The sequence below is a fragment of the Dreissena polymorpha genome, chromosome 13 (genome assembly GCF_020536995.1).
Source record: "Dreissena polymorpha isolate Duluth1 chromosome 13, UMN_Dpol_1.0, whole genome shotgun sequence".
In the NCBI taxonomy this organism is placed as follows: domain Eukaryota; kingdom Metazoa; phylum Mollusca; class Bivalvia; order Myida; family Dreissenidae; genus Dreissena; species Dreissena polymorpha.
Window position 1 is genome coordinate 38,374,570 of NC_068367.1, and position 27,393 is coordinate 38,401,962.

The 27,393-nt window shown below is 33.5% G+C and overlaps 1 protein-coding gene across 1 annotated transcript in view; it reads left to right on the forward strand.

Annotated features, from left to right (window-relative positions):
* The window catches only part of LOC127854599 (melatonin receptor type 1B-like), an 87,266-nt gene that overhangs the window by 40,607 nt on the left and 19,266 nt on the right, over positions 1–27,393 (forward strand). The gene's annotated exons all lie outside the window — the stretch shown is intronic.

Consider the following 27,393-nt stretch of genomic DNA (forward strand, 5'->3'; position numbering starts at 1 on the left):
GAAATTAAAAAATTAATTGGTAAATTGTTTTCTTATTTTCATATTTTTCGTCATAAATACAATTCAAAAGTTTAGGTAATAATTAAAAATAGGAATCTGGTTAAATTATAATTATGTCACTTATTTGTAATGATGTATTTTCTGAAATCTTATGATTAATATAAAATGTAAAATAACTGAGAAATTGAAGAAAACAATTGCCAATATGAAACTTACATTTTAAACCTTTATCACTAATAGATACATACTTTGACACATTTGTAGTCCCTTAGAAAGTTACATTTAATTAAATACCTTTCTTACTAAATTCAAGTTTTAAAGGCTTCATTTCCAAACCTTAGATACTGATGGGCAGCAAACCCTGAACAGCCTGCCAGTTACTCGCAGGCTGTTCATGTTTTATGTTGTTTGCACATAGCCATTTTCACTTTGCTTCTGAGTGGGAAAGAGTTAATTGCTGAAATTGATGCAATTTAAACAACTACATTTATATCCATGAATTCTTTTTTGATACACACTTTCAGTCAATATAGAACCTATAAAAAAGTATACTAATTTGAATACGAATTTTACTACACTACAAGCCCTTTATTCATTGTGCGCATGCGTATAGCGGTGCATCATGAACATAATATTCATTATAATTTTACTTCGACTCATATTTTTGTAAGTCCTCGGGCGATTTTTTTATTTGATAAACAAATAATAAAATTGATGAGTGTTTATAGAAACAAGTCACATGGTTTTCGTTATTTCCACTAAGAGTACTCGGGGAACATTTTTTAATTTGATAAAACTGAAAGATCTTGAAAAATGAGTTTATTATGTGTCATTATGTACTTTTAAAAACCATATATTGGAAAATAAAATGCAATATTAACTGTCTATATGCCCAGTTAACTACATTTGCATTCTTTAGGGGAATTTTTTTTAATTTGATTAAACAAAAATATCTTGATTTATGTGTAACAAAAATGGGTTAAACGTACTTTTAAAAACCTTATTTTGGAAAATAAAATACAATATTAACGATTGATATGCCCTCTTAACTACAAAGCCTGAACTCTACTACAAATATATTGAAGTGCACTTCTATTCATGTCATAATGAATAAACAGTTATTATGAGTGACAACAAACATAGCATTTTCTTAATTATTATAATGGAGAGGCCTATATAGCTAGCAAGGATTGCCTGAATGCTGAAATGTAAAAAATGATATTGTTTGTTTAAAAGCAACTTGGCCTGTTACATGAAAATCCCATCAAATTGTTATTATGTTCTTGTTTTGTGTGATGTTTTATCAGTATCCAGATAAATTGTATATAAACGTGCTAAGTAGAATTAAATAAAATAGAGTGATGTTTTGCATGTTGGAGACCTGAATATTTCAAGAGTATCAAGAATAATCAAACTATTTTTCAGAATATTCCAAGGAAAAGAGCAGTTATTATTAAAAAGTGTAAAGCTATCAATTGAAAATTTTTCAAAGATGTAGTCACTTAAAGTTTACTTTTTAAGGAACATAAGGCATATTATTAAGATTTCATTTTTATGCCCCTAGCGTCTTCTGAGTTCCGGGTGATGTGTTATAGGGATTATAGGGATTGGTGTGTCCGTTTTTTTGTTCGTTCTTCCGTCCAGCTGAGGTTTACCCCCAATACAACACTTTTTGTCTGACATCAATAATGCTTGCTAAACAAAATTTTTGATACTTGAAATAATGATGTCTTTTAGCGCTATCAACACACCTTCATCACCTGACCTTATTTTGAACTTTACATTGACCTCATTTAGAATTATAATATTTGAACCCTTTGCATGCTGGGAATTTGTTATCTGCAAAAATGTTGTCTGCTGAATTTCTAAAATAAGCATTTTCTTCGATTTTTTTCAAAGAATACTATACGAATAGCAAACGGTTTAGATCCTGATGAGACGCCACGTTGTGTGGCATCTCATCTGGATCCAAACTGTTTGCAAAGGCCTTCAAAATTCGGTTCCAGCACTGAAAGAGTTAAAAAGTCGAAATACACTGTTAAGCCAAAATCAATTGTCTTGTCTAACATCTAAAAAGCTCAGTCTTCAAAGCTTTGACACAGATGTTATCATGGACACTCTCATTCAATACACCTACATCACATGACCTCATTTTGACCTTGACCTTGACATACTACACAGGCTAATCAAGGACGACACATTCCACTTTTAAGGGTACTTTTGTTTTGAAGGAAGTCAGGACTGTGACTAACACAGGCTAATCTGGGATGACACTGTGCATTAAACCCCGTTTTCCCAGAGGGAGACTCGGTTTTATTATTAACCCTTTGCATGCTGGGAAATTTGTCGTCTGCTAAAATGTCTTCTGCTGAATTTCTAAAATCATCATTTTCTTCACTTTTTTTCAAAGAACACTATCAGAATAGCAAACAGTTTGGATCATGGCCAGACGCCACGTTTTGTGCGTCTGATCTTGATCCAAACTGTTTGCAAAGGCCTTTAAAATTCGGTTCCAGCGCTTAAAGGGTTTTCTGCAATTAACAATGATAACTATGATCATGCAGTAATTTATTATGATCAGACAAAAATCCACATGCTAAAAGCTGGGCAGTAATAATATAAAACACAAGCTTATCAATATGTACTGATAGAAATACTGTTCATTTGATTAAATACTCAGTTTATCATTTCGCCAAACATTCCAAAATGTCATGTAAATCGCTGGACACTGATAAACCTGTTTTTATCATGGTGAGGAAAATTTGTGTTACTTTCACCACAAATCCCACTATTGCTATCAATTTCAATGAAAACCACTGACCTTTGCTAAAAGTGGATGAAGTTTCACAAACTCAAATCCATGTCGTCTGATAAAATCTATTCCCCTTGAAAGTTATATAAGGTTAAATGTTTAGTTTCAAGATAAAATTGTGTAGTGACCTTATTATGTAACCTTAACTGAAATTCATAGGCTTCAAATTACGTTTTAAGATGGGTTTTTTTCTAGATATATTTATGGTTTAATTTAAATTTTATCTGCAGTATTAATAATTTTTAAAATCTCATTTTAATTTTTTTTAATATTTACATTTTGTAAGTTGTAACTTCAATATGTTATAGCCCTATTGCCAATTATTATGTGAAGCTTAAATTAGAGTAAATTTATTAAAAAAAAATCAGTTTCCTTGTGAAATGTTGAAGCATTTTACAATATACTTGAATCATGAAAATGATAATACGTCAACAATAATTTTTGTATACAATTCGGCACATATAAATTTCTGTTTGAATTTCTGACTTATGAAGCTTTTTCCACTAGAACCTGTCATGTACATTTTCCAAGAAAGCAACAAGGGTTACCTAAAACCAATTAGTAATCATCAAGTTTATTAATTAATTACTGCTACACATGTTTTAGTTCACTTTTACCTGTAATACACGCTTTTGATCTGTTCTGTAATTCACTTTTTCCAGGCAAAAAGCTGTGCCATAGTTGCATTTTGGATATCATAATATACAGATAATTTAATAAATAGCTGCCGGATGCAAATTTCACACAAAAAGTACTTAGCAATTCTGCAGATGTATGTTACTTAAAGTTGATTACTGGTGTATTATACAGTAACAATGTGAAACCCCATGTTCTGCATGCTGCTGAAGATAAATCTTATTATCACAGGAGGACACATTATCTATGGCAATTATATAGCCACCATTTGCCAGTCGTAGACAAATGCACAAATGCCACACATTCCAAAGATGTGCAGCACAAAACATGCAACTAATATGAAACCAAAAAATTGAACTCACCCTGAGTTAGGTTAACCCTTTCCATGCTGGGTAATTTGTCTTCTGCTAAAATGTCGTCTGCTGAATTTCTAAAATAAGCATTTTCTTCATTTTTTTTTCAAAGAATACTATCAGAATAGCAAACAGTTTGGATCCAGATGAGACGCCACGTTCTGTGGCGTCTCATCTGGATCCAAACTGTTTGCAAAGGCCTTTAAAATTCAGCTCCAGCGCTTTAAGGTATAATTACAAACATATATAGGTGACTTCAGTGGCTGTAATTGTGAGGAGAGCATAATAAACAATATATTCCTAAGATAAGAAAACATCAAATTAAATTATAGTTTGTGTAAAGCACAGTAACCAGTCATATGACGTCACATTTTCTGCTTTAATAACAATCAGGTTAATGTATTTGTCATTTTGTAAATCTAATAAAGCAAATATTGACTTTAAGTATACTGGTTGTGTACGTAATTCCGGCCACTTTTGGGACTATTTTAACAAAATCTTTTGTTTTAGGCAACTGGTTGAAACTAAACTTCACATATATAATCCTGGGTTCAAAACTCATCTAGCATGAAAATTTCAATAGAATTAGATCAGTGTATGTTACTTTTATGAACAGAAATTAATGACATATAAACTATCAATTTTCATAGGGCAATTGTACCTAAAAAATCGGCCACCTTTTAGTTTAATCTGCAGGTAAAATTACAAAGCAATATTTTTAGACAAATGTCCTCATTTTAGGAGTATTAATAAAGGTTTACACAAACAATTTTTTTTCACTTGAAACTTAAAATAATGCGACATTATATACCAGTTACTCCCCCTACCTAACTTAATAAATATAGTGAACAATCACTCTCAATTGGCAACTGCAAATTCCTAAAAACTATTTGTTTTTAATATGTTTTATAAAAAATAAATAATATATAGCTAAGAAATTTAACACATTTTGTATATAAAGTTTACTTCATTGTCGATTTTTAGTAAACGCTTGTATTTAATTTTACAACAAATAACCTATTATTATTCTAATCAAGGGAGGTAATTCATATATTAAAAAAGTATATATTAGGTCCTAATTTTTATGTTTTGATATATGTTTTGATACAATTAATTGAAAATACCTTAGTTAAAGTTTAATAGATAAAAAATAACAACAATTTTAACAAATATATTTGTTTCTTATATAAATATAAGTAATACAAATATTGATAATGTCACTTTTTCCACATGACAAAATCATCGTCCTTCAATTGTGACATTGTGATATAAAAGTTCACAGTGATATGCTTCAAATGATTTGCAAAATATTGAGAAAAGGGTTGGTTTTTAAGTTGATTTTAATAAAAATCAGCAAAATGTGTATGCTAAGATCATGAAAATGATAACACAGGTGGCCGATTTTTTACGTACAGGCCGGAATTACGTACACGACCAGTATTTCTGCACATAATTCTACAATTTACCTTCTGCTTATCTTAGCTGCTACCAGACACAATTGCTATGGAAACAATTTTCACTTTAATTATATAACAGAAATTTATCATTGTAATTCAATGAGGTGGACAAGGAGTGTTTCTATATTGTGGTTTTGAATCTCTGAAGACATTACTTAAATGAAACAAGGCATGCTCCATTATAAGTTGTTATCGCCATGTGCTTTCTATTCTTAGAAAGCTTGAAGCGCATTTCTATTCGTAGAAAGCTTGAAGTGTATTTCTATTCTTAGAAAGCTTGAAGCGCAACTATGGCATGTTTGCTGGCATTGGTCACTTCAGGCATTTTAGTTGCCATTTGGGAAAAATTAAATTTCAGGATAGGGATTAACTCATTATGATTCAGATAAGAAAATCATATTAATTATGGTAAAATGGTTTGGCAGATACTATTTAAATACAAATGAGATGTAAATCATTACACTGTCATTTGAAAACAGTTGTTTTTTTCAAATTGGGAATTTTTTCTTCTAATTTGAATTTATTTATTTTTTCAAAATTTGATTTGAAAAACTCTAAGGAGGAAGGTATATGAAAACGCCAAAACTACCTGTCTGTAACAGTTTGAAAAATGTGTCGTTTTCCATGGTTGACCCCGGTTTTCATGTGGAATACGTTACGGAACCTTATTAATGAATTTATATGAGATTTTTCTGTTTTTATCTCTAACAGTCAATCATGAAGCATGAATCATGAATTATAATGTTTGAACATTGGTTCCAATACTGGTTGGTCATGTGGACGTGATTATTTCATGTTTTTTCACCATTTTGGGAATGGTGTTGAGTCTCTTTGGATTCGGAAAATTCGCTTTATTCTGACTTAAATAGGGCAATCAGTGTTGAGATTTATTTATTTTAAATTTGGAAATCTTAAATTCGGAATATTTTCCATATGGGGAAAATATATACTTTTTCTATTGGGAATTTGATCATAATATACAACCCAGAATGAAAACACACTGCAATCCGTAGGTGGCAACCAGTGCAGTCACGGTGCTTCCCAGACTGTCACAGTATATGCCTTTTCATAATTGAAGTAACGCTATGGAATTTATAACTATGCCAAGAAACATATTCGCTATGATATTGGAATGCTTTATGCAAGGCATCGCTGTCGAGCAATTAAGACTGAACTGTCTGAGTATGTGATTAAGTTGTAAATCAGATTAACTGCGTTGTGGTCAATATTTTTCTTTCAAAGCTTTATCAGTAAGTTTTAGTGAAGTTAATCAACTGAAAAATAACATACAACCATTTACCACTGTATGCATAATAAATGAATTAAGTAAAATATGAAGTCACGGGGTTAATATCGTGACAACTTGATTACCTTTCTTTAAGTGCATTACATTCTTCGATAGGTGTTTGTTAGCAACAATTTTAAACATTAATTTAAATAATTGAAATGACTATTAAATTAGCGGTTGAATTGAAGGATTTTCAACATTCATTTAATAATGGAAATGTTTTTAACCAGGTTTTCCGAAGGAAATTAACCAGGTTTTCCGAAGGAAAAAACTGGTTATTAGATTGGCGAATGCGGGCGGGCTGGCTGGCTGGCAGGCGGGCGGAACAAGCTTGTCCGGGCCATAACTATGTCGTTCATTGTCAGATTTTAAAATCATTTGGCACATTTGTTCACCATCATTGGACGGTGTGTCGCGCGAAATAATTACGTCGATATCTCCAAGGTCAAGGTCACACTTGGAGTTCAAAGGTCAAAAATGGCCATAAATGAGCTTTTCCTGGCCATAACTATGTCATTCATTGTGAGATTTTAAAATCATTTGGCACATTTGTTCACCATCATGGGACGGTGTGTCGCACGAAAGAATCACGTCAATATCTCCAATGTCAAGGTCGCCACGACTAAAAATAGATTTAAAAAAAAAAAAAAACTTACAAAGGGGGTTAATTTTGTTTGTTCATTTCAAAAGTTCAGTTTGAGTTTTCTCCCTTTATCAGATTTTTTTTCACAATGAAAACCTGGTTTTGTGACAATTTTGTCTCTTGTTTAGCTGTTGAATTGAAAGATCTTGTCTATGAATTTCAAAGTGAATAAAAGTTGCGCTATTATTTAAGCAGTTTTATTTACTGTGAAATTATGCCATATTTTACAAAAAGAAAATCAGGAATTTATAAACTTTTAAATGTATACATAATTACATATGAAATTGCCTCGTCTGTCTTCTTTTGACTTTTGGTATATATTGGCTGTTTTATTGAAATGATGTGGGTTTAAATCATATGATATATGTGCTTATAATAGTACGCTGTGTGCTTGCCATATGGCTGTATCCATCAGTGTTTCATCCATCCGTATGTCTGTGTCTCCGTATGTCTGTGTCTCAATATGTCTGTGTCTTCGTATGTCCATATGTTTGTCCCTCCATTTTTCCATGTGTCTTGTTTATCCTTATGACAGACAGACAGACAGACAGACAGACAGACAGACAGAAAAACAGACAGATACACTGACAGTGGGACATACAGACAGACAGAAAAAAGGACAAATGGACTGATTGATACACTGACAACACACAACATACTATTAAAAGCACATATCATATGATTTAAACCCACATCATTTCAACAGCCAATATACACTGTAACTCCAATATAGCGCGGTCAATGGGGTCCAAGCCGCGAAACAGCGTTATAACGGATCCGCGTTATAAGTTTTGAGCTCATTTACTGCAGGGTGCTATAAAAAAACAGGTATAGAATAGCCTATAATATAGGTCATGTATATTGCCATGCTGTGTTGACGCAAATACATGCATATAAACAGAATCGTATCGATAACAGTATACATACCGCTTTTCTTATGTGCACATTTATCCGATAATCCAATAAAATTGCAACATCACTTAAAAAATAATAATCTTGAACATTAATGACGATATATGTTTAAGAAATTCGTAAACACAACCGTACGCATATATGCCATTTTCAGAAGTGTTAAGAGTACAGTGCATTATGGGGCAGAGCTTTCATTGGACGAGCGACTTTAAATTTAGATTGAATGCAATACGACTCATGTACAAAAAATTGTTTTATTGCGTCATACGCATGCAAAAAACGTATTTCCCGGGGACTTTCTGATACCGCGCGAAAATGAAAGTGAAACTCTGTTAACAATTACCGGTACACTGCGTTCGCATGTAACTAAATCGTCTGCATTATTTAATTTCTTATACACGAACTGAAAGATTAAATGACATAATACTAGAATGATAATGAAATGACAGAAAAAGTTGTTTTATACTGTAGGCAGTATATTTCACAGCCGCTCATTTAATATAGTCAAACTGCAACCATATCAAAGTAAGAATGTTTCAATCGTTTTGAATTACTTTATTTGTATAACTATCCCGCTTGCTTTTAACTTATGGAAATTATCGCACTGAACCGCTCTGATGAGGAATACATGTAATAAACACTGAAACGCGAGTTTTTCACACCTTTATTGACATTACACAAATGATTAACACCAATTAGCTGTCGGTGTTGTTTAACCTCGAGGCGATTATAATCGGTTCAACGGACGGTTGAATAAAGCAATCAACATGTGATTGCCGCCCCCTTCTCAAAATAAAATACACTTTTTAACAAAATACGCTTTAAAAAGTGTATTTTTTCTGCATTTTACCGAAAAGTGTATTTTTTCTGCATTTTTTTCATAATTAAGTGCACTAAAGTGCATTTTTTCTGTATTTTCATTATCTTTAAGTGTATTTTACTGTACTTTAAGTGTATCTTCTGTAGACAATCAGTGCATCTTTTTATACAATAAGTGCATTTTTTCAATGAAGTGCATTTTTTGTGCATATTAGTGTATCTTCTGATTTGCAAAAAAAATATTCTTTCTGTACAAGTGTAGTTTTAGTGCATCTTCATAAAAAAGAGCAACACTATAGTAAATTACTGAAGTTAAAGGACAGAGATATAGTGTTTAATAGGAGGATTGTACTGAATTCTTTTTTATCTTCACATAATGTTTATGGTCTTATTATTACAATTTGTCTGCTCATAAAATATGTGAATCAGTAGAGCAGCTTTTAAAGGGAAAAGTACAACTAAATCAGGCTGTGGGTAAATAATTAAAAATATTGAAAGTGTCAAAAAAATTATGTGGGCTTGCCAGAATCAATTATATCTTCACAACATAAAAAACAAGTATTTGAACTTTCTTACACTGATATTTAACCCCAATTCAATTAATGTCTACCACATTGACTATAAACATACATTTTAAAAGACAATTTAAATAATATTTATAATATTATATTTATTTCCTAACACCATTCAGTATGTTATATTGAAATATTCACAATTAAATATAATATGCTAAGTGTGCTGTGTATTATTCAATAAATATCAGATAAGATCAGGATCAGATAAGAGATCAATTAGCATCATAAACACTAATCCCTATCAGTGCTCCATCTAGCCAAAACAAAGGGGTGTTTATAGAATTTTGATTGGTTCTGGGACCATCTATTTGAAAACAAACCATTTTTGATTGGTTGGAGCACAGCAAGTTATTTGGAGCACATGAAGTTATTTTTGTAAATAATTTGGTTTCAGCAACTTAAATTGAGCTAAATTTTTAGGTATAATTCAGCAACATTAATTCTAGTGTCAAATGTCTTGAAATTCTTTCAGCACATGAATTATTGTGTGATGAAAACAATGTGTATTTACTACAATGTGTAAATCAACAATAAGTTTGTTGCAAAGAAGATTCAAAGTGGGTGGTTAAAGTGATCAACAACTGCCGTTTTTGTTTTTTTGGAATGCTGAAGAACAGCTGTAACAGGTTTGTATTTTCATTTCTGCATCTCTTTTTAATTAAATTAATTATGATCATTATCATATTTATGTATTGTCACTGGGAAATGTAACTGGATGAGTAAATGTAATGCAATTTTAAGGAAAAAAACACCATTTGAATTATTATGGCTGTATTTTATGGTTATTGTCATCTTAAAATTTATTTATACCTATTTCTTGTCATTAATGAACAGATTTCTTTCCCCCATATTTAATCAGAACTTTAATATTTTATATTTGAAGGTTAAACCCCAAGGTGAAATTTACATTGATCGGAAGATCCATTGGACAGAACGTGCATCATCGCCTGCCAAAAAAGGGAGCAAAAAGGGGACTACCTGATGTATGGACATGTATACCAGGCCAACTTGAAGGGAACAGGAGTGGGAAACCGTGCCCTGTAGCTTGTCCTTGACCAAGAAAAGATGGATTTGTTGAGAGGTAAAACTATATAATAAAGGTTATTGCAATTCAAAGACGTCACACTTCCCACCAGTCCACACAGCCAAAGGAGACCACATATATTAGTACATTTATTAACAGTATTTTCTATCAAACGTAATTTCTTTAAATTATTTATGAAAAGCGTTAAGTCACATGTGATCACGAGATTAAAATTGCAAAAATAAACAAACAAAAACAACAAGCCAACAAACTTGTTTTGATTTAAATTTATGATATTTATAGCAACTGTTGAACAAGATTACCATAACAGCAATATTTAACACTTACATTATAAAATATCTTTCAGGACCTGATCTCAAATGAGATCATGCACGAGAAGCGCCTCGCAGACCATGACAGTAGTATTCAGACCTGATCAGCTGGTGAAGTGCTCTATAAAGGGTTGTTTATGAATGCATTCTTTGTAAGGAACAGTGTATAACAACAAATATAGTGACAGGGGCTAAGCTGCTAAATATTGTCAGCATGTATGCAGTGATTTTCTTTGGAAATTCAAAACAACCTGTACGTACTGGCTCGCAGAAGGGCATGTTTTAGCGCAATAATGAACAAAAAAAGGAAGATCTTAAAAATAAGGTATAGATTTATATAAATTTCATGAATACTGTTCATTTATCTTATATTAGGATCCTGAATATGATTGAATTAAATGTGCTGCTTTTGTCCATATTAAAAAGGGATTTGGAATTAATGTAATATATAAAAATCTAGTAAATGATAGGGAAAACATTTCAGCTTAAGGAGGGGAAATCTTTAATATTTTTTAAGTGGAAACCACCTGTATTTGGCTGTTCATCAGTTACCGATAATCAGAGGGGAGAAAAATCACTGGTATGAGCTTGATATTTTCATTTGTTAATTCCAGATAGGCAATAGCCCGTTTGAATCCTCTCTTTTATGTAGATATGTAACATTTGTTTTTGTTTTTTAAGGTTTAACATTCTAATAAAAGTGTGTATTTATCTATTGAATTGTACTTTTTGTTTTTAACCAGGTTTTCCGAAGGAAAAAACTGGTTATTAGATTGGCGAATACGGGCGGGCTGGCTGGCGGGCTGGCTGGCTGGCGGGCTGGCGGAATAAGCTTGTCCGGGCCATAACTATGTCGTTCATTGTCAGATTTTAAAATCATTTGGCACATTTGTTCACCATCATTGGACGGTGTGTCGCGCGAAATAATTACGTCGATATCTCCAAGGTCAACGTCACACTTTGAGTTCAAAGGTCAAAAATGGCCATAAATGAGCTTGTCCGAGCCATAACAATGTCGTTCATCGTCAGATTTTAAAATCATTTGGCACATTTGTTCACCATCATTGGACGGTGTGTGGCGCGAAATAATTACGTCGATATCTCTAAGGTCAAGGTCACACTTTGAGTTCAAAGGTCAAAAATGGCCATAAATGAGCTTGTCCTGGCCATAACTATGTCATTCATTGTGAGATTTTAAAATCATTTGGCACATTTGTTCACCATCATAGGACGGTGTGTCCCACGAAAGAATCACGTCAATATCTCCAATGTCAAGGTCGCCACGACTAAAAATAGATTTAAAAAAAAAAAAAAACTTACAAAGGGGGTTAATTTTTTTTGGTCATTTCAAAAGTTCAGTTTGACTTTTCTCCCTTTATCAGATTTTTTTTTCACAATGAAAACCTGGTTTTGTGACAATTTTTTCCCTTGTTTATGTATGTGTTTACACTAACCTTTCATTTAAAGAATGAATGCTGACTTTAAAATGCTGGGATTTTTGTTTAATTTGGTTAATTTTTAAGCATATTAATTTGAAGTGATGAAAAGTACACTTGAGCGTATAATGCGCTTAAAAAATTCACTTCCAACATTTCAAAAAGTGTATCATTTGTATGACTGAAAATGCACTCAAGTGTATTAATGCGCTTAAAAATTCACATTTAATATTGTAAGGTGTATTATTTGTATGACCGGGAATGCACTCAAGTGTATTAATGCGCTTAAAATAATTCACTTTCAATTTTGTAAGGTGTATTATTTGTATCAGTGGAAATGCACTCAAGTGTATTAATGCGCTTACAAAAATTCACTTTGAATACTCAATGAAGTGTATTATTTGTATGACTGGAAATGCACTCAAGTGTATTAATGCGCTTAAATAATTTGCTTTTAATTCTGTAATGTGTATTATTTGAATGACTGGAAATGCACTCAAGTGTATTAATGCGCTTTAAAAAATTTACTTTGACCATGAAGTGTATTATTTGTATGTCTTAAAATACACTCAAGTGTATAAATGCACTTAAAAATAAACTTAAGCGCACTTATTATCATAATAAACGCACTTAAGTGTATTATTTAGTGGAAAAAAAATACACTTAAATGTATAAACACACTAGTAAAAGTGTTTTTTTTAACAGATTAAAATGCACTTGTTAAGCAAAAAATACGGTGCCAATAACATGCGCATTAAATGCGCATTTAATGTGCATTTAATGCGCATTAAATGCGCATTTAGTGCACTTTTTCGAGAAGGGGGCCATCTATAAATTGTCTGAAAATACATGAAGTTGCATAATACGGATTTGAATCAGAAATCAAATGGAAGGTTGGAGAAAAAATGGGATCCAAGCACCCTCCGCGTTATATTGGATTCAGCGTTATAACGGAGCGCGTTATATTGGAGTTACAGTGTATATATCAATAGTAAAAAAAAAGACAGACTAGGTGTTCCATACATTCAAGTTCTCAAATAACATGATTGGTGTTTGCATGGTAATATATTGTTTCATAATTGCAAACATCTTGGCTAATTATATTTACCTCTATTTTTGGTACAGCAAGGATTGGTCACTGAAAATAGATCAATCTATGAGTAACTTCATGAATACATTCACCTTATTGTTTTAATATATTTTTCCCATACATACTAAAGTGCATACACATCTTTTCTGTCTATTTTTAACCTTGTTATCCACAAAACCCTAACCCTACATTCCTGTTCCAATGAATGAAATTTGTTGTACATAATGCAAGTGTTATTGGTGTTATTGTCAAGACATGTGGAGTGCTATCAATTAAGCCTCTTAATAAAACATTGGTTAAATACAGTAGATTCATTTATTTTTGTTTGCCATGAAATTTTGTTGATTCATAAAATATGTAAGTTTCGTTTGATCTTAAAGTTGTGGATTTTTTTTTTAATGTCTGATATTAGACTTTGCACTTAAACGTTGGTTTGACATTTGATTTAATGGTTTAGAGGGCGAATAATGTCTGACAAATAATATTCTATCTACAGTTTCTTAAAAACCTAAATCTTTTCAAGTAACTTCGAAGACATTTACTGTAAATTTAACTCAAATTCAAAGGTTTTAAGTTATTATACAGGTTACATTGTAATAAAACTTTATGAAAGTATTTTACAAGGAATCTTCATCATGAAAACTGAAACAGCCTGTTATAAACATAAGTAACTTCACACCTATTAAGTGTCTTCAAAGATTTTTTTTCTGTCCTGGAGATTCAAAGAATTTATTATTGTTATAACAGAGAAATGTTTGTACTATATAGCAAAATAACAAGTGGGAGAAATAATGGTGGTTTTGTTTCTGCTTATTGGTCTTCTAATTAGCCATGGGTAAAATCTCTTGGATTAGATACAAAGTGGGAAACATCTATTTGATGCATTAAATGATTGTAAAGCCTAATAATAATTGATAGGGGGTCTTGTTCTTTTTTCAGCAGCCAAAAGTTACTTTTGGTGCACGGCTGGTAATCACTTGTTCCACATAGATTTGGAAGCATTTTGAGAAACCAAATGCAATTTTTAATGTGTCTGTCTAATGATTGTCAATTAACTTTTTGAATAATTTAAATGCTAGGCCAAGTAATTGAAACATTCCAATTGATGTTCAATTTTATTTTTAAATTGACAATTTAGGGTTGTTATCTTAAAATAAGGACCATTGGTATAAATTTGAAGTCTTAGTTTTGTGGCACTTAAATTTTAGCTTACTATAAATTAAAATAAAATTCTTAGAGGCCCTAACACAATTGCGTGTTTTGTCTAATTATCGAGCTAAAAATTTAGTAATAATGGCTCTTTTTCCAATTCGCCTACAAAAAGAGGTTGGGCAAGAGGTTACAAGCCGTGGTGTTGTACTATCTTAAAGTGCCTTAGGTTCTAGGTGTATGATGGACTGGTAAAACCTATAATGAACACATTTATTAAGCATCTGCAGGCTTCCTGAAAAGACCGGACCACCGGTCTTGTCCGGCAAAATTCTTTACGGTCCGGCGAAGTTTCTAATATCGCCGGTCCTTGTGACAGGCCAAACAAATTATGACTAAATACTGAAAAGTCTTTAATACTTGCCAAAAGAACGAAAAAACCCCTTTAGAATCACTCTTTTCGTAAATTTCTAGCCTTTTTTTCATTAAGAACAGTACACTAACGCGTCACTAGTTCTTAAGAGTGCTCTCCCTTTGTTGTTTTTTTTCGAAAGGAAAACAAAACTCTTACTCATTTGTTTGTAGTTTTTTACATTTTATTAAAAAATAAGCGGCATATAAAACATTTCATAAACTACTATTACTACTTAAACAAACTTACATAATTGTGTGTTACATAATTTAAAAATCATAGCATCACCCTGGAATAATCATGGCCTACTTTTCAATGAACACCGGAAATCATAAAAATAATTGCAGTTATAATCATTGATAACCATCAAATAAATTAAAACTTCTAAAAATTGAAAAAAAACAGCAACACAATAATGTTCCAGCATTTATTGAAGGTTTTTGGTTAAAGTCATGATACTATGAGGAGGTTCAATACTATGATAATAAAGCTCAATGCTAATGGGTCATTGTCGACCTGAAATGGCTCACAAGTCACCTGAGGGTAACTAGAAGCCAATTCATGTCACCCTGGGTAAACTTCCAGCCAACGCTAGAACACGCAAGTGTTTTGTTTAACTTTATCGAGTGTAATTATACACAGGCTGCACATTGAAATAAATATTAGTTAAACTTTACTTAATTCTTCAGTTATAAACTTGCCCTGTTTGGGCAGGTGAATTTTTGTCCGGACAGGCTAACTTTTCCATTAGCCTGTCCGATTGACAGGCACTTTTTGGGACTTTTCCGGAAGCCTGCATCTACTCAGTTTATGTAATCAGATGACCATGTTTACAGAAATATATTTAATATTTCATGGAAATAAAACTGCCCAATTAGGGAGGGGAGGATCAACTAACCCTTTGCATGCTGGGAAATTTGTCGTCTGCTAAAATGTTGTCTGCTGAATTTCTAAAATTGTCATTTTCTTTGATTTTTTTCAAAGAATACTATCAGAAAAGCAAACAGTTTGGATCCAGATGAGACGCCACTTTCTGTGGCGTCTCATCTGGATCCAAACTGTTTGCAAAGGCCTTCAAAATTCGGTTCCAGCACTGAAAGAGTTGAAGTATACCATGTCATTTGAGTATTTAAATATTGAATTTTAAAAAGGTCATATTAGAAAATATTTATAAATAGAAATGAGTGACTTGGTTAGTTAACACATAGCAGCTATTTGATCATATTGTTAAAGTTATCATGTAGCAAATTGGATGTGGTGACTGCCTTGTTGCCAGGAAAGTCTTAGGTGTGTTCCAGGCTCTAAAAAAATCATAATTTTCTTTTAAGAATAACTTGCTTAAATTGCTTGTTTTTTTATTAACATTATTATTTAAGTGTTGTTAAAAAAGTATGGTTTGTATGTCATCTAATTTTAAATAAAAGCTTTAAATATCATAAATATTACAATTCAAACGTTTTGGCACGTTATCGCAATATGAAAAAATACAAGCTTATGCCAATCCTGTTTAAACAAGCATAAACAGATACGAGATATTGTGGCACTATTTGTGCAATGTCGTCATGCCAAGTTATGTTTCCTACAGGAAATGGAGGAGAAAGTCGCAAGTCATGTCTGATCGTGAGTTGCGCGTGAAACTTATGTATTAAAATATAGAAATGTGGAGCAGAACTTATTCAACAATTCACGCTCAACCCCCATAATGCTTAAGGTGCCAAATATGAAGATCTAGGTCGATATGTTTTACATTTTAAGCTTCTAAAGGAAATCATATCTTTGCATTTAAGGGAAATTTTCAGATCAAAGGTTACGTGTAAAATGCAATGGTTGATGCAAGTACATTAGCATCTAATTTAAACTACTTGTTTGAGACATTTTATATTACAAAGACAACAATAAGAAATAGCTTAGAAATGCATGTTAATCTTGGATGACACTTTACAAACGAGCATTAAAACCAGTTTTTTTCCAGGACGTGGCTTATTTGACAGATATAGCTCACCAAAATTAACCTGGTACTGACCTTTATGCATGAATATTAGGATTAAATGACCTTTCCAAAGATAATTTACTTCTGTACTGGAAGAAATTTTAATTGATTTAAGGGTTACCTCACTAAATATGTTATTATGGTCATTTTTTTTTAAGAATTTAAAATTAAAGTTGTTCTGTACAAGCAGAGAAATGTCAAGCTTTCTCCATGAGATCTCAACATTGGAGGTAAGTTTAAATTAAGGCATCCAATATAAAAAGCATTTCCATCAATTGCAAGGGCTAAAATGAAGTACAATTAACGCAATAATTATTTGAAGTGATGTACATAATTGAATTGCTTTGCTTAAAATAGCAGCAGTCTCCAGGGAAATATTTGCCATTCTGATCATTTTTAGATTAATTGCATATGTCTGTTTTTAATAAAATTCGAATTGTACAAACATTGTGCGTCAAGGCAACTTGTTATCTCGGGGAGTAAAAAAGGTGATGGTGATCTGACGATGATGTTCAAATACCAGTATGTCATTTGTAAGGACTTGGAGCAGCCATGCAAATATGGTGCATATTTGCGTTGCAATTATGTGTTTGATATGCAATTAGAATATTTGTAATATGGTTGCATACTGTCAATAGTAAGTTGTGTTTATGCAATTATTTGGTGCCTTAATTATGCAAAGATCGTTTGAACGCATTTTATAATGGTCAGGATTGTCAAGATGGAAGATATACCGAGGTAGTTAAAATAGATTCCATTAACTATCTCCATACTTCAGTAATTATAATTATAGCAGCTCAACATATTTTTAATGATTCTCTATTATCTTTCAACAGTTCAATGAAAAACATTACCTCTTGAAATAGTTCATGCTTCCTTGTAATCAATACATATAAAAAGGACTTATTGACAGATTGTCAAGAAGACAATTTTCCATCTTGTTGTCACAGATTCTAAACATTAAAGAACACTAAGAAGTGCATTGGCGCCATCTCCTGTCCTTTAAGTGCCACCTCCTTGGTATAAACTCTCTTTTAGAAGAATGCAAAAGTATCCATCAGATCGGGAAGAGGCCAATGGTTTTTTTTTGTTAACGCAGCAACTTGTATATGTTCAAAACAAACGTTTGATGCAGTTGAAGATTTTCCTAAGTGTAAATTTGCTCGTCACACAGGCCAAATGATAATAAATATTTTCCGGGGGTTAATCCAAAGGACACTGATTCGAGACCCAATTGGGCCATATAGAATTGGCGTTGTTTGTCCGTCTGTCTGTCGGTTGGTCCGTCTGCCACAAATTTTATTTTTTAGGAGTGATTTCAATTCAACCAATGTGCTTGTTATTTTTTTATTCTACCTTAATTCTATTCTGTCCCATGGTCTGGAAATTTTAGGACTTAAGTAAAAATACACACTAAAAAATGGCCCAGTTGGTACACAAGTCGCTTAAATTTGAATGTGTATAGTACAATTTAAAATAATAATTTGCCCCATTGATGCAAAAGTCAATGTCACACAGTACCTTGAAATCTTGCACCAATGAGGCAATTATGATGCCTCCGTCTTTACTTAGTTTCTCTACATGTATTCAATGTCACTATAGTATTTCTTAACACAGTTCAATGGCAATAGTGTCTCTAAATATTTTGTTGACTAATGTAATAATAGTCTTTCTCTATCTCCTCACAACCAGTGCAAGTCTAAATATTTCAATTATGCTCAAGACTATAACCCTTATTTGAAGTGATTAAAGTGGCCTTTTCACAGATTTTGGCATATTTTGAAGTTTGTCATTAAATGCGTTATATTGATAAATGTAAACATTGGATATTAAAAGCTCCAGTAAAAAATCAAGAATAAAATCAAAAAAAGGAAAAAAAAGTAGCCGGTACCAGGGCTCGAACCAGTGACCGCCGGAGTCCTGGAGTTAGTCTGAAGTAAAAACGCATTAGCCCTCTCGGCTATTCCGCCGGGTATACACAGTATAAGTATTTTATACCTTATATAAGAAATCTTTGTAGTTTCGTAAATTTAAACGACAACAACAGAACTCACCAAATTATTCAATCGTTTCGCATTGCAATGCTTTATAATTTTTAGGTTTTCAAATCGTCAAAAGATACATATAATGGCTATATTGGACTAGGGTAAATGTTCAGTAATACTGTTTCCTCACAAATATCATAACTAAAACGAAAATGTGCGATTCTGAAACAACTTTTTTCAATTTTGTCAATTTACCAAACCGTGAAAAGATCCCTTTAAAGATTAAGTATGGCTGACATTGTTATGTGGAAAATGTAACATGTAACCATAAAAGAAGGTGTTTCTACAGGTGTCTTGATAGTGTTTTATTTCACCATTTTGGGAATGGGGCTGGGTCCCTTTGGATTGGGAAAATTTGTGGCGTTTTGACAATTTTTTTTATATTAGTGTTGTTGTTGTTTTGTTAACAAAATACTTTAAAATTAAGAATAAAGTGGTTTCAGCATTATATTTACTTATGTTGAACTTATATAGCTGGATGGGAAAGTAACAAAATGTTGAGATATAAAAAAAATATTTTTAGATTGCATTTGGGTAAAATTTACAACTTTTTCCAAATAGGAATGGGGCCCATAACCGGACCTGATTTTGAATGAAAAAAACCTGCTTGACTGTTTTGCTGATGTTGTTCCTAAAACATTATTACTGTTTATAAGCCATCCTGAGATGAAGGCATTGTGCCAGAACCCCCACATTCAGTTATTTCCTTTGCCAACCTTGGCTGTTTGTTTGTTCACACCTTCAAAAGTTCTAAACATAATTGCCTTACATTGCTTAGGAAAAATCCGTATAAAGGTTCCAATAAACAAACTGTACATAGACAACAGGGATACAAAAGAGGGGATAGTAATGTTTAAGAAAATTTTCAATTTCATTTCAACGATTGCAGTATGTCTGAAGATTTCATTGACTTTACTGTATCTCCAAATATTTCAATGAATATAATTAAAGTATAATATCTGAATAACCATATTACATGTATCTGTAAGTTAAAATGTCAATCAAATCAATGACATGGAAATCTAAAATGTACAGCACTGTCATAAAGAAGCATCATTGTTATGAAGATGTGCAGAATTTGAGCTTCATTATATTGTTAAGTAATACCGACATGTTGACGTTTAATAATGTTACCTTATGTCTATGTCTACATTATCAATGCCAAACTATAATCTACTTTAATATCTTACATAACACATTTTCATGATAAGATGAGAATGTTTATCCTAAAAATGCATTAAAAGTTGGTAACCTGTCTTGTAAGCCTTCACTATCTTTAAATTCATTTCCAAATTATTTATGGATTTCTGAATGTCAATTTTTTTTTAAGTTATAAGACAGCTGAAATAACAACATATATGGTTGTTTTTTTATTATAAATTGCTCGTTCAATATGTATGTTAAGTTTTCTGAAATATATTTATATCCAAATATATAAAAATATGCATGTTGCAATATAAGAAACTAAAAAACTACCATTTTTTGCATTGCCAATATTTGTGACAAAAGGGAGGCTACTCTAAAGATAGTTAGAATGAATTGCCTTTTACAATCTTTGACTTTCCTTTTATTATGCCCCCCTTCGAAGAAGAGGGGGTATATTGCTTTGCTCATGTCGGTCTGTCGGTCGGTCGGTCTGTCGGTCCATCCACCAGGTGGTTGTCAGACGATAACTCAAGAACGCTTGGGCCTAGGATCATGAAACTTCATAGGTACATTGATCATTACTCGCAGATGACCCCTATTGATTTTGAGGTCACTAGGTCAAAGGTCAAGGTCACGGTGACCCAAAATAGTAAAATGGTTTCCGGATGATAACTCAAGAACGCTTAGGCCTAGGATCATGAAACTTGATAGGTAGATTGATCATGACTCTCAGATGACCCCTATTGATTTTCAGGTCACTAGGTCAAAGGTCAAGGTCACAGTGACCCGAAATAGTTAAATGGTTTCCGGATGATAACTCAAGAACGCTTAGGCCTAGGATCATGAATCTTGATAGGTAGATTGATCAGGACTCGCAGATGACCCCTATTGATTTTGAGGTTACTAGGTCAAAGGTCAAGGTCACAGTGACCCGAAATAGTAAAATGGTTTCCGGATGATAACTCAAGAACGCTTAGGCCTAGGATCATGAAACTTGATAGGAAGATTGATCATGACTCGCAGATGACCCCTATTGATTTTCAGGTCACTAGGTCAAAGGTCAAGGTCACGATGACCCGAAATAGTAAAATGGTTTCCGGATGATAACTGAAGAACGCTTATTTCTAGGATCATGAAACTTGATAGGTAGAATGATCATGACTCGCAGATGACCCCTATTGATTTTCAGGTCACTAGGTTAAAGGTCAAGGTCACAGTGACCCGAAATAGTAAAATGGTGTCCGGATGATAACTCAAGAATGCTAATGGCTAGGATCATGAAACTTCATAGGTACATTGACCATGACTGGCAGATGACCCCTATTGATTTTCAGGTCACTAGGTCAAAGGTCAAGGTCACAGTGACAAAAAACATATTCACACAATGGCTCTCACTACAACGGAGAGCCCATATGGGGGGCATGCATGTTTTACAAACAGCCCTTGTTTAAATTAAAATGATGAGATTAAGAACTGGTGGTTAAGTAACAATTTTGTACACATTTATTGGCATGTATGGTGCTTATAAATATTAGTGATTGAACAATAAAAACAAGAACTTTTGCATTAAAATTAACAATGGCTCTCCATGGTGGCTGGTACAGATGCACTTCTCACCTAGGCGATTCGGGTTCCCCCTTTGCAGCACACAAGAGCTAATGGTCAGTGGTTACCATACAGAACAGGTGGGGTTTCCTACCAAAACTCTGGTTTCCACCCGCAGCACAAGACCACTCCACAGTTTGATGCCTTTCATAAAAACACAAATAGCATGAAATTGCAGGTTAAATAATATTCAAAATTTGTCCCAACTTTCCTGAGTCTTGTAAGTTAAATAAGAAGGAGTGCTGGGACATACTTCAGGTCCAGACACATAATTCAGCCTCAGGCCCATAAGTACCTCATACACTTAATTGGAAACGCACGCGCACACAGCTCAGTGAAAATGAAAACATGCGTGGCGGCATCTTGCAAGATGTTGAAAACAAATTAATACGTATTTATAATACCTGATATAAATTACATTATTTGTGAAAAAACTGTACAAAATCTGTCACTCATGTGTTGCACAGAAATGGTTTCAGCAACTGCCTGTTCCAGAAGATAAAAGCTCCTTAAAAATTCCCCAGTCATTCAAGTCAGGGACAATTAAAAATAATATACTTTAGAAACAATTGTCAGGCTTGTGGAAACAGGAACAAATGTTGGACCGTATCACAACTAGCATAGGAACAATTGTTGGTAGGAACCAAAGTCTGGGATTTAAACACAACGATTCTATGTGGAAATATTTTACCTCATGTTATAATTAGGTAAATGCAAATTACGATAAAATTGACGCAAAAGTCAGGACCGTGTCATATAATCAAGCCGTCTAAAATAAAGAAATTCATGAAACCTGTATTTCTATTTTACTGCTACCTTTATTGTCTGATGTAGTCACACTAAAATATCATTTTTCATTTACTTTTCCTACATCAGACTAATCCTTTAAATAATTAGCACCCTAGGAACAGCGGATATGATTGCATAACCTGTCTTGATAATTAGTATACTTTGTGCTTATTGTCCTATAGAGTTGACAGGAATCTACTCGTTAAATGTTTCGACTGTATTGCCTTACTGTCTAAGCTTTAATATACATGAAAGCATAAACAGCAAGCAAATTTTGTGTATTCAGCGGAGAGTAGTACAATTCAGAGTTGTTGCTTAAATTTACGGGGCATCCTTATTTGGGTCCAGTCCGTATTGTCTGTCTGGTTGAATTCAATACAGTTCCTGGAGTTCATTGCAGATCAAAAGGGAGTACCGTGAGGTAGTCCCGTCTTTCCGAAGTTTAATTCAGCTTAGATTCAAAACTGGGTACTTTATTGAAACATTTAGGCTAACAGGTTGACTCGTGTATTTAAAATAGCTACTCATTTGAAAAAAATAACTTTAGATAAATTTGTTAGAAAATTAAAAATGGAAAATAAAAGTGAGCATCAATTGCTTTGTTATGAATTGCTTTACAAATTGTAATTAAATTACGCAACAAAAGTGTATTTAAATAACCATATTATAGCAACAACATTGACCAACGCCTAGCAACAACATTGACCAACGCCCTATTGAACTCCATTCGCAAATGATTATTTCTTATATTTGCATTAAGTTTATATCATGCACTTTTTCACAAGTTTGTAAATGAGACCATAATAATACAATTAGTGAGGTACCCTTAAATCAATTAAAATTGCTTCCAGTACGGAAGTTAATTATCTTGTCAAGGTCATTCAATATATTCATGCATAAAGGTCAGTACCAGGTTAATTTTGGTGAGCTAAATGTTTCAAATGAGTAACGTTCTGGAAAAAAACTGGTTTTAACCCTTAAAGCGCTGGAGCTGAATTTAAAAGGCCTTTGCAAACAGTTTGGATCCAGATGAGACGCCACAGAACGTGGCGTCTCATCAGGATCCAAACTGTTTGCTATTCTGATGGTATTCTTTGAAAAAATCGAAGAAAATGCTAATTTTAGAAATTCAGCAGACGACATTTTAGCAGAAGACATATTTCCCAGCATGCAAAGGGTTAATGCTCGTTTGTAAAGTGTCATCCAAGATAAGCATGGCCTGAGTCCACACAGCCTAATCCAGATCGACTCCTTCCTCCTTTATGGTTTTCAATTTATAAAAGGAAGTCTCTTCTTAACGAAAATCCAGTGTAGTTAAAAGGTGATGTTCCTGATAAGTCGAAAGTTTTACCCCATATTTACAACAGGGGTCGTATTCCAGAAACATCTTAAGTCATTTCTTAAATATTTTCACGTAAGTTCAAAATTACAATGTTTTGTATTTCTTTACTAAATAAAGACATGCATGTTTTTTGGTATTCCTCAAATAACATTGACATAGTGATGTTATTTTGATGTAATTCTCGATGCCTTACTATTGCAGTATGAAATGAAACACTTCAGAAAAATTCCCAATTTAAGGATAAAAAATAAAATTTAACTAAAGATGCTTCTGGAATACCACCCCAGGTCTGTACCCTTAATATAAACCTTTCTAAGGGAAAACCTGAGACTGCACAGGTTAATCAGGAACTTAACTTTCCGCTTAAGCCTTTGAATGCTGGGAAATTTGTCGTCAGCTAAAATGTCGTGTGCTGAATTTCTAAAATTAGCATTTTCTTCGATTTTTTTCAAAGAATATTATCAGAATAGTAAACAGTTTGGATCCTGATGAGACGCCTCATTCTGTGGCGTCTCATCTGGATCCAAACTGTTTGCAAAGGCCTTCAAAATTCGGTTCCCGCACTGAAAGGGTTAACTTTCCGCTTAAGCTGTATCAATGTACGAAGATACTTCCTTTAAATGAAAAATACCATAAAAGAGGAGAGTGTCCTACCTTGTAAGGCTTATCTGGGACAACATTATAATGCACATGCATAATGCTCAGCTTTCCCAGAATGAGGCTTAACCCTTTGCATGCTGGGAAATTTGTCGTCTGCTAAAATGTCATCTGCTGAATTTCTAAAATTAGCATTTTCTTTGATTTTTTTCAAAGAATACTATCAGAATAGCAAACAGTTTGGATCCTGATGAGACGCCACGTTCTGTGGCGTCTCATCTGGATCCAAACTGTTTGCAAAGGCCTTCAAAATCCGGTTCCAGCACTGGAAGAGTTAAATGATGGGCAGCACGATTTACCCAAATACACCCAAATACCATACATGCCATAATTTTTCAGACCAATTCCGGGACATTGAGTTAAATTGTCCGGGACTTTTGCCGATTTTCCGGGACATGTAGCGATATTTATAGACATATGCATTTTTGGTACGTTTTTTTTGTTTTGCATCGTTTATTGCATAAGTTCGAAAGCCTATCCGAAATGCACTTAATATATTAACGCCAAATTAAACATTACTACTTCCGTTACTAGATACAAGCCACGTGTTTTCAGTGTAAGCGTTCTAAACATAGATGGTGACGTCACTGCCTTATTGTTATTAAGACTGGTGTGTAATGCGTAGTTGTTGATACGCAATTATTCATTTATAACATTTATAAATAAAAAGTTTTGACATTGCGAACGCAATTCAAATTCACTTATTATTTTTAACGTTATGTTTACTAGGGGTTTAGAACAAGACAATAATAAACCTTTTTCATTTTTTATTTTTTTTATCGAGTGCACCGGGATTGTCTCCCATATGGCCATCGCCCCCAGAAAGACGTGTTAGTTGGTTACGGGGGATAGTGCAAGATACAGGAGACACCCCGTTCCAGAGGTGACCCTGGGTCTTTTAGTGCCCCGGTGTATAGCACCTAGTACACTGCACCTCGGTTTAACGTCTCATGCGAAAGACGAGTTAGTAGGTAAGGTGCAGCGGGGGATCGAACCAGCGATCTCTGGATTGTGAAGCCAGTGTGTTACCACTAGACCACGGATCCGCTACAGTGTACAGTATAATAAACCTAGTGAGGATGACGTTTTTATATGCTTACTTTTTTACTCAACTTCTTTGTCGGTTAAACGTGCGAACATAAACTGCTTTTAATTTTTTACTCAGACTTCAGATGTGTGAACAACTATCCTTTGCCCTTACGCAGCGGGAAATAATGACGTAGTAGATTAAAGTCAATTAACAACCACATTAAACAATGCCGCCTTTTCGGTTTGACCGCGAACGTGAAACAATAAATATGATAACAGGACCCCTGTTAATTGATCGATTTTGACACGAAGCGTAGTCTGCCTATTCGGGAAGCAGGGGACAAAAATATCACTCGTCCGCTCGTATTGACGAGTGAAATCTTGACAGGACGAGTGGATTTTCCTGAAGCTCTCGTCCTACAGGACGAGTGAAAATTAGCTGATAATACAATATGTATTTACTGACAAGTAAGACTCGTTTTCATTAAATAAAATCATTGTCTTAAAGCATATCTATTCCGAAAGTAGAACGCGAATGAACCGGAAATTGCAATTGTAAATTTCATACAGCAGGTGCTCGTTGTTATGCAAAACTGTGTCCCGAGTAAATATTGACTTTTTGGTGTAAACTTTGCGCGTCCATGTTGACAGGGAACCATCCGACTGCATTCACTGTAAGTATTGATTTTTAAAGAATTATTTAACCCCGAAGAACGGCTTTAAACCAGTCTGAATATCGTCAGAAAAGGACTGACAAACGAGCGTTCTTTAAAGTTGGCGGGAGCGATGTTCAAACGTCCGAAACGGAAAGCACACGAGCATTAGAAAAAAGGAAAACACAAAATTTTCTTCATTTATTAATTTGTGTTCCACATAAATAAAGTAACTTATTTCACTGCTTTTGCGATCAGCTGGCATGAATAACTGAGTAAGCAGCATTTCAGCAGTGATATAAGAAACTTTATTAGTCATATCAGCCTTTGCAATCTTTATTTCACACATATTTGAAGGACAAGATCATGTGTTTGCAGGACGAGTGAAAATTTTTATGCACTTGTCCTGCAGGACGAGTGCAGTTTAGAAATATTTTTGTCCCCTGGGAAGGCATTGTCATGGAGACGCTGCAGATATACACAGATTCGAGGTGCAGTTAAGCCTAAGATAAGGTACATGTATATATGGATTTTGTAAATTCCGGGACATTTGACAGATTTCCGGGACAGCGGGACAAGTTCTTCATTTCCGGGACTGTCCCGGACAATCCGGGACGTATGGCATGTATGCGATTACGCTCAAAATACCCAAATACTCATAATTTTGGCAGGTTAGGGTTAGGTTAGGGTTAGGGTATTTTAAGCGTATTTGGGTGTATTTCAGGGTGCAATTGTGTAAATATTGCAACCCTAAAATGATTCAATTACTAGAGTTATTTGCATTACGCCATGTAATACACATGTTTTTCTACAGGTGTCTTGTATCCTGCTGATAAAACGCTTCAACCATTAAGCCCCTGATAAGCCTTCCTGTGATGAAGGCATTTAGCTGTCTGAGAGATACCAGGGTGCTCACACCTCATTAATACTCTGCTGAGCTCTACAATTCCCAGATCTTTGAGGTGTTCTTGTCATCAATCTGGAAGAGGCTGAAAGTTGAGGAGAGAAATTTGGTAAAGGATCTTAATAGTTATGATCATATTATACATTCAATAACAGGCCTTTTCCTGCCATATCTAAAGGTCCATTTAAAAGACCCATTCCCAAATTAAATTTGTAAACAATACAAATCCAACTTTGTGGTTTTTTTCTTCAATTTCCACACAAAATTTATTTGTTAAATGATTAGCTATGTCAAT